Source organism: Cannabis sativa, chromosome 9 (genome assembly GCF_029168945.1).
Source record: "Cannabis sativa cultivar Pink pepper isolate KNU-18-1 chromosome 9, ASM2916894v1, whole genome shotgun sequence".
Classification (NCBI taxonomy): domain Eukaryota; kingdom Viridiplantae; phylum Streptophyta; class Magnoliopsida; order Rosales; family Cannabaceae; genus Cannabis; species Cannabis sativa.
This window is the reverse complement of record NC_083609.1, coordinates 31,983,277-31,992,260: the sequence shown is the minus strand read 5'-3', so window position 1 is coordinate 31,992,260 and position 8,984 is coordinate 31,983,277.

Genomic DNA, 8,984 nt, shown 5'->3' with positions numbered 1-8,984 from the left:
TAACCGCCCCTAGCACTCCACAGCAAAATGGAGTTGCAGAAAGACGGAATCGCACGCTTTTGGAAATGGTTAGGTCCATGCTTAGTTATTCAACTCTACCTACGTCCTTCTGGGGATATGCAATTCAGATGGCAACCGACATTCTAAACGTTGTTCCATCTAAATCAATCCCTAAGACACCTTTAGAACTATGAAATGGTCGTACACCTAGTTTACGCCATTACAGAATCTGGGGGTGCCCTACTCATGTCTTAAGAAAGAAAGACAGCAAACTTGAGTCACGAACTGAAGTTTGCATGTTTGTCGAAAATTCTAAAGAGACTTGGGGTGGACTATTTTATAGTCGCAAGGATGATAAAGTGTTTGTTTCCACAAATGCCACTTTCCTGGAAGATGACTATATTAAGAATTTCAAATCACAAAGTAAAGTAGTGTTGGAGGAAATGCTTTCAGATATAAGTCCTTCCAATGTTTCGTCCTCTTCAACTCGAGAAGAGGAGAATCCCACTCCCTCAGTTGAACCAACTGAAAAAACTATTGCTAAAGTTCCTGTTTAGAAGATCACCGCTCCTCGTCGTTGTGGGAGGGTTTCAACAAAACCAGCTCGTTATGGCTTGGATGGTGAAATTAATATGGTCGTTGGTGACGGTATTGATGACGACCCATTGACCTATAAACAGGCAATGGCTAGTCCGCAACGGAAACGATGGTCAGCCGGCATGGATTCAGAAATGGATTCCATGAAAAAGAACAAAGTCTGGGAATATGTAGACGCACCTGATGACTATCATCCAATCAGATGTAAGTGGGTTTACAAGAAGAAAAGAGGAGCTAGAGGCGAAGTCGAAACTTTTAAAGCTATACTTGTAGCCAAGGGTTATACCCAAAGAGAAGGTGTGGACTATGAGGAAACTTTTAGTCCTGTTGCCATGATCAAATCCATCCGAATTCTTCTCTCCATAGCTGCTGCTTTCGATTATGAAATCTGGCAAATGGATGTCAAGACTACCTTCCTTAATGGGGTACTTGAAGAAACCATCTATATGGAGCAACCAGAAGGCTATGTTCTTCCGGGGCAGGAAAAGAAAATTTGCAAATTAAATAAGTCTATCTATGGACTTAAGCAAGCTTCTCGCTCATGGAATAAAAGGTTTGATGAAATCATCAAGACCTACGGCTTTCTTCAGAATGAAGACGAACCTTGTGTTTACCAACTCAAGGAAGACCAAGTAGTAGTATTCCTGGTCCTTTATGTTGACGACATTTTGATTATTGAAAACAATATCAAGAAAATGACTCGCATCAAGGAATGGCTTAACACTCAATTCGATATGAAAGATTTGGGTGAGGCAACCTATGTTCTTGGTATTCAGATTATCAGAAACTGGAAGAACAGATCTCTTGCTCTCTCTTAAACAACCTATATTGACAAAGTTTTAGAGAGATTCTCCATGAACAACACCAATGGGGCGAACATGCCTTCTAGATATGGTATTCGTCTATCTAAAGAATAGTCTCCTACTGATCCTCAAGAGATAGAGGACATGGCGAAAGTTCCCTATGCTTCTGCAGTTGGAAGTCTAATGTATGCAATGTTATGCACTAGACCTGACATCTGCTATGCAATTGGAATCGTGAGCAGGTATCAGTCTAATCCAGGACAGGAACATTGGAATGCAGTTAAGTATATTCTGAAATACTTAAAGAGTACAAGGAATCTTGTATTAGTCTACAAGGGTGGTGCTTTAAATCCCATAGGCTATACTGATTTAGATTTCCAGGCATGTCATGAAGATAGGAAATCTACATCTGGGATGGTGTTTACTCTTGGGGGTGGAGCAGTGGTTTGGAGAAGTTCTAAACGAACCGCGATATCGGACTCGACGATGGAAGCAGAATACATAGCTGCAGCAGAAGCTGCTAAAGAGCTTGTCTGGCTAAGAAAGTTCTTCACCAGTATCGGTGTCGTGCCTGGAATGGAAAAGCCTCTAGTCCTACTTTGTGATAATAATGGAGCAATAGCCAATAGTAAGGAACCTCGAAGCCACAAGAGAAGCAAACACATAGAAAGGAAGTATCACATCATCAGAGAATATGTGGCAAGAGGGGATGTACTAGTTGAGAAAGTGGACACAGAAGACAAGTTAGCTGATCCATTCACCAAAGTCTTGGTCGTGACTGCATTTGAAAAGCACCATCAGAATTTAGGATTAATTGATATGTACTGATTAGTTTTATATTAGTGCAAGTGGGAGTTTGTTGGGTTTATGCCCTAAATAAAACTCCATTTCAATGTAATCCATTTTATTCAATATCAATAAAGAAACAGAAGTATATTTCATTCATTTGTGTATGTTTTGGTTCATCTTATCAATTGCTTGTCTATTTGATTTATAAATTCATCTGAAACCCTTTTCACATACTTGATCATGTTTATTGTGTTGTCAACACATTGGAAAGTAAACATGACTATGTGAATAAAGATTCCTAGATTTATCAGACATAGGGTTTTATTGATATGATAATCTACAACAGAGTTTACTTGCTTTTGGAGAAATGATATGTTCTTTCCAGAGCATTGGTTAAAGTAAAGCTCAGGTTGGGTGCATGGAGTATGCATCGAAAGGGACCGACATTGAACTTTGACTTAGATTTATTAAACTTACTGTAATATCTATTCAAGTCAATATCGCCTAGTTGATGCTAGATCAAATGATCTTAATCCTGTTATGATCAGGCTCAATCTCAAGAGTGTTATTCGTGTTCTTTTGATTTGTTAGTTAAGCCTACTTTTGGGTCAGGGTGATACGTACATTTTGGGAACACGGTAGTGCAATTGAGTGGGAGCGCTAACATAAACATGGAATCTATAGCTTCTATCTGGCGAATAGTAAGTAAAAGATGATCTCCTTCGAGCTTGACCAAACGATAATAAATGGTGGAGTACTCATTTCACATAAGCTGAAATATCATTTATACGGGGTTAAGTGTTTTAAGGATAAAATACATTGTAGGGTGTAACGGTAATCTAATCCCTTTACAGTGTAGATCATTCATATAAAGGATCATTGATCAAATTAGGATTATAACAATGGATAACTAATGATGTGTCTATATGGTGGAACATATAGAGCATTCTATATACTGAGAGTGCAATTCTAAGTTCTATGCGTGGATTCAACGAAGAATTACTAAGTCAGTGAATTTAGGTTATAAATTCTTGATCTGCTTATTGGAAGCTCGGTGATATAGACCCATGGTCCCCCCACTAGTTGAGATAATATTACTTGTAAGACTCATTTAAATGGTTTTGATTAATCAATTATAATTCTCAAATTAGACTATGTCTATTTGTGAATTTTTCACTAAGTAAGGGCGAAATTGTAAAGAAAGAGTTTTTAGGGCATATTTGTTAATTATGATACTTTGTATGGTTCAATTAATAAATATGATAAATGGCAATATTATTTAATAATTATTTATAGTTATTAAATAGTTTGAATTGGCATTTAAATGGTTGAATTTGAAAATTGGGGTTTTTGAGAAAATGAGATGTAGAAATGATAAAACTGTAAAATTACAAAAAGTGAGGCCCAAATCCACATAGCCATGGCCGGGCACTTTTATAGGGTTTTTCATCTGATATTTTCATTATTTTAATGCCAAATAATTCAAGCCTAACCCTAGTGGAATGCTATAAATAGATAGTGAAGGCTTCAGGAAAATTACACTTTTACTTCTGATTTCCTTCAGAGAAAACCTGAGCCTTCTCTCTCTAACCTAGCCGCCACCTATACTCTCTTCTTCTCTCTTGAATTTCGAACCTCTTAGTGATAGAGTAGTGCCCACACACAACAAGTGATACCTCAATCATAATGAGGAAGATCGTGAAGAAAGATATTCAACAAGAAGGAGTTTCAGCACTAAAGAAGGAGAGAAAGAGATCCAGGTTCAGATCTTGATAATACTCTGCGACAGAAAGGATACAAGGGTTAGAGATCTGAACGGAAGGAGACATAATATTCCACTGCACCCAATGTAAGGTTTCTCATACTTTATATGTGTTTATTTCATAATCGTTTTAGAAGTTCATATTTAGGATGTTAATCAATATACTTGTGAGTAGATCTAAGATCCTAGTAAAATAATTTCCAACATTTGGTTAGGTTGGTGTTATCCGTGTTTTCAGAAGAGGGAACGTGCACATCCAAGACTCAAATTAGTCAATGCAAGCCTAATCACGAGCCCAATCAAAATAATGGACGAAATTCACTATAAGAGTCAATCAACGATTATGAATTGAAAACATTATTTAGTAAAAAATAAACAAAAAGTGTCATCTTAAAATAGAAGAAAAGAATTATTAAATAAAATCTTAATATAGAATACTTATGAAAAATAAATTGTAGGAAATTTACTGATTTATCCTACACAAACTCACACACACACATTAATATTCAAGGTCACTTTTGACCTTTTCTTTTACTGAAAAATGAGCATACAAAATGACACTTTATTTCTCTTATCATTGATTTGATTTTACCAATTGTTTGTTTGTCTGAACAGTGAGCTGCTTACGAGAAGAATAGCCACAATCCATTATCAAGATCAGTAATTACATCAGTTTCTGAGCTCTAATACACATGCGTTTCTTGGTAACTCACAATTCTGCAAACCAGGTATGTACAATCTCTCTCTCTCTCTCTCTCTCTCTCTCAAACTTTCTCTTTCTTTTCTTCTCTCAGGATCGAACAGTCACTTTCTCTCTTTCTCTCTAATTTTCTTTCTGGTTTCTTTCTGTCTACACACGAGAGGAACTCTCTCTTTCTAGATCTGGACCTTTCATCTTGTTTCTCTGGATTTCTGAAGAAAAAATATGAAGCTGTAAGTGTTCTCTGATTTTAGTCCTTCTATTTATAGGTGTTGTAATAGTTGAAGAAGTTAGTTAGGAATAACTAACAACTGTCTTGATGTTGGATTGCATATGGATAGGTTAGTGAGTATTTTAACTAACTGTTTTGACCTTATTAACTGTTACAGGTTGACTTATACGGGGAATTAACCCAACAAATTCCACCTGATTCCTCATATAAGTTAATCTGTAATAGTTAGTTCTTCTCTGAGGGTCCTAGCTCAAGTCTCCTTTAGGTTATCATCCTGTGTCTACCCCTAACAAATTCATGCAAAGTTTGAATTTGTGAAGGGTGACAATTTTGGTTCCCATGTCTACTGGGTTTTCTTCTGTAGGTATCTTCTAAACTGAAACTAGCTCTTGGGTCACTTTATCCTTGATAAAGTGATACTTGATCTCAATATGTTTAGTTCTGTCGTGAAAAACTGGGTTTTTACACAAGTATATACAGCTTTGACTATCTGATTAGACTGTGGGAACCTGCTTAACCTTAGTAATTTCTTCTAGGAGACCTTGAAGCCACAATGCTTCCTTTATTGCTTCTGTAACAGCAATATACTCTGATTCAGTTGTTGACAATGCAACAACTGGTTGGAGTTGAACTTTCCAACTTATGCAGTAACCTCCTATTGTAAAATAGTATGCTGTAGTTGACCTTCTACTGTCTCTGTCACCAGCATATATCAACATCACTATATTCATCAATTAAGAGCTTAGAATTAAGTCTTCTATACACCAATCCTACCTTAGTAGTGCCTGCTATGTACCTCATAGCCCATTTCATTACTTGCCAATGCTCTTTCCTAGGGTTTGCCATATATTTGCTTAGGATACTCATAGTGTGTGCTAGATCAGGTCTAGTTCACACCATCAAATACATAACAGATCCAACAGCATTTCAATAGGGCACTTCTTGTGGAAATATTTTACTAGGATCTAGATTTACTACCATGTATGTTTCATTAAAATCCTATTATGAATTCTAAAACAATGAAATAAACACATAAGGGTTTAAGAAAACCTTACATTGGTTGCAGCGGAATATAATGACTCCTTCCGTTCAGATCTCTAGCCCTTGATTCCTTTCTGTAGCAGAGCATCACCAAGATCTGAACCTGAATCTCTTTCTCTCCTTCCTTTGATGCTGATTCGCTTTCTTGTTGATTGGATTCTTCACAATCTTCCACGGTATGATTGAGATACCACTTGATGTGTGTGGGCACTCACTCATTCACTCAAGGTTCGAAAATGAAGAGAAGAAAAGAGAAGAAGAGGGTGGCGGCTATAGTATAGAATAGGAGGCTCAACTTTCATCTGACAAAGTTAAGTGTGAATGTGAGCCATCACTATCTATTTATAGGTAACCATCTAGGTTTAGGTTAGAATTATTTGGCATTAAAATAATGAAAAAATAAATGATCAAAGCCATTAAGTGTGGCCGGCCATGGGCTTTGGATATTGGGCCTCACTTATGCAATTTTGCTGTTTTATCATTTCTGCATCTCATTTTCTCAAAAATGCCAATTTTCCAATTCAACCATTTAAATGCCAATTCTTATTTAATAACTAAAAATTAATTATTAAATAATATTTTCATTTAATATATTTATTAATTAGACATATAAAGTCTCTTAATTAACAAATAAAACCTAGAATCTCTTTTCTTCACAATTTTGCCCTTGCTTAGTGAAAATTCATAAACTAGACATAGTCTAACTTTAGAATTATAATTGATTAATTAAAATCAATTAACTGAGTCTTACAAGCAGTATGGTCTCAACTAGTATGGGGACCATGGGCCTATATAACCGAGCTTCCAGTAAGCCGAACCGAATTTACCAAGTAAATTCCCTAACTTATTAATTCCTTATTGAATCCACACTTAGAACTTGGAATTGCACTCTCAGTCATATAGAGCGCTCTATATGTTCCACGATATAGATACGCTATTAATTATCCATTGTTATAATCCTAATTTGATCAATGACCCTCTAATAGATGATCTACATTGAATAGGGACTAAATTACCGTTACACCTTCAATGTATTTTATCCTTAAAACACTTAGCTCCGTATAAATGATATTTCAGCGAAGTGAAATGAGATCTCTACCATTTATCTCTGTTTAGCAAAGCTCGAAGGATATCATCGTTTCACTTCTAAATTCCTATAGAAGTTATAGACTTCATATTTATGTTAGCGCTCCCACTCAATTATACTATCATGTTCCCAAAATGTACGTATCACCCTGACCAGAAAATAGGCTTAACTAACAAATCAAAGAACATGTATAATACTCTTGAGATCGAACCTAACCAAATCAGGATTAAGATTATTTGATCTTGGATCAACAGGTGATATTGAATTGAATAGATATTACGGTAAATTTTAACATATCTAATCAAAGTTCAATATCGGTCCCTTCCGATGTATGCTCCATACATCCGATACTAGTAAACTTTGCCAATGCCCTGGAAAGGACATACCACTTATCCAAGGTGTAAGAATACCTATCGCTGATTATCATGCCAGTCTAAATCCAGTGAACTGAAAAATCAGGGAATAAACTTTCGAACATATAATCAAGATTATATTCCACTGTGCTGACAACACTATAATCATTAACAAATACATATGTTCTGGACTTAATAGAATTTATACATCATATATATATAATCACGAAATAAATCATGTGAACCATGCAACATAAATGTTATTTCTGATCTTTATTAATAAGTAAATCTGATTATATTGAAATGGGTTTTATTTAGGGCACAAAACCCAACACTTCTTTCATTTCTTCTATATGCTTTGGTTCTGTTGGGCATTGTGCTTTAGCCAATTAATGCTGATAGGTTATAGTTTGCTTTGTTATCTTGGCATCTTCCATAGAAAATCTCTTAATGAGCTTGTGTATGTAGTCTTCCTGATTTAGAACCGGTTTTCCTTTCTGCCTATCCCTTTTAATATTTATCCCAAGTATCTTAGTGGCCTCTCCTAGGTCCTTCATTTCAAATTCTGCCTTTAGTAAGTTCTTTAAGTTTTCTACCTTCGCCATTTCCTTGCTTATGATTAGCATATCATCTACATATAGAAGTATATATATGGTTGTATAAACATCTGCCCCTTTATAGTACAAACAGTGATCATAGTAGCTTCTTAAGTAACCCTGTTTTGTCATGAAAGTATCAAACCTTTTATTCCATTGCATTGGTGATTGCTTAAGCCCATAGAGAGACTTCTCTAGCTTACACACTAAGTGTTCTTCTCCTTTCTTAATGTACCCTTTAGGCTGCTCCATATATATGTCTTCTTCTAACTCTCCATTTAAGAAAGCAGTGGTCACATCCATTTGCTCCACTTCTAAGTCAAATTGTGTAGCCATAGCCAGCATTATTCTTATTGTTTTATACTTCACTACAGGGGAAAAAATCTCTGTATAGTCTATTCCTTCCTTTTGGCTAAAACCCTTAGCCACTAGCCTTGCCTTGTATCTTGTAGGTTCACCTGGTTTGTTCCCTTCTTTGTGTTTGAACAACCATTTACATGCAATAACATTCTTCCCATCAGGTCTTTTAACCACTTTCCAAGTTCTGTTCTTCCTTAGAGAACCCATTTCATCATCCATTGCCTTTGACCACTTTCCAGAATTCTTATCTTGCATAGCTTCTTCATAAGAATTAGGTTCAGTGGTAGATATCTCCATAGCACTTAGAAAAGCATAGGCCAGAACTTCATTCCATGCATTGAAACTGAATCTCTGAGTAGGCTTAGAAACTCTCTTGCTTCTATCTCTTGTAAGTTGATACTCCCTTGGATCTTGATCCCCTTGCTCCTCAGCCTGTTCTGGTGCATCTTAAACTGCCTGATTTGGTTCAGGTTCCACCTGAACTGGTTGGACAGGTTCTGCCTCTGTCTGAACTTGTTCCACCTGATTCACATCAGGTTCTTCATCAGGATTTTCCTGAATGTTGGGTTGTAACTCAAAGTCTGACATGCCTACAGGGTTAGTTAAAATATCTGCACTAGGAGTTTTGTTAGATAAACAGGAAAAATATTCTCTTTAAAAATTA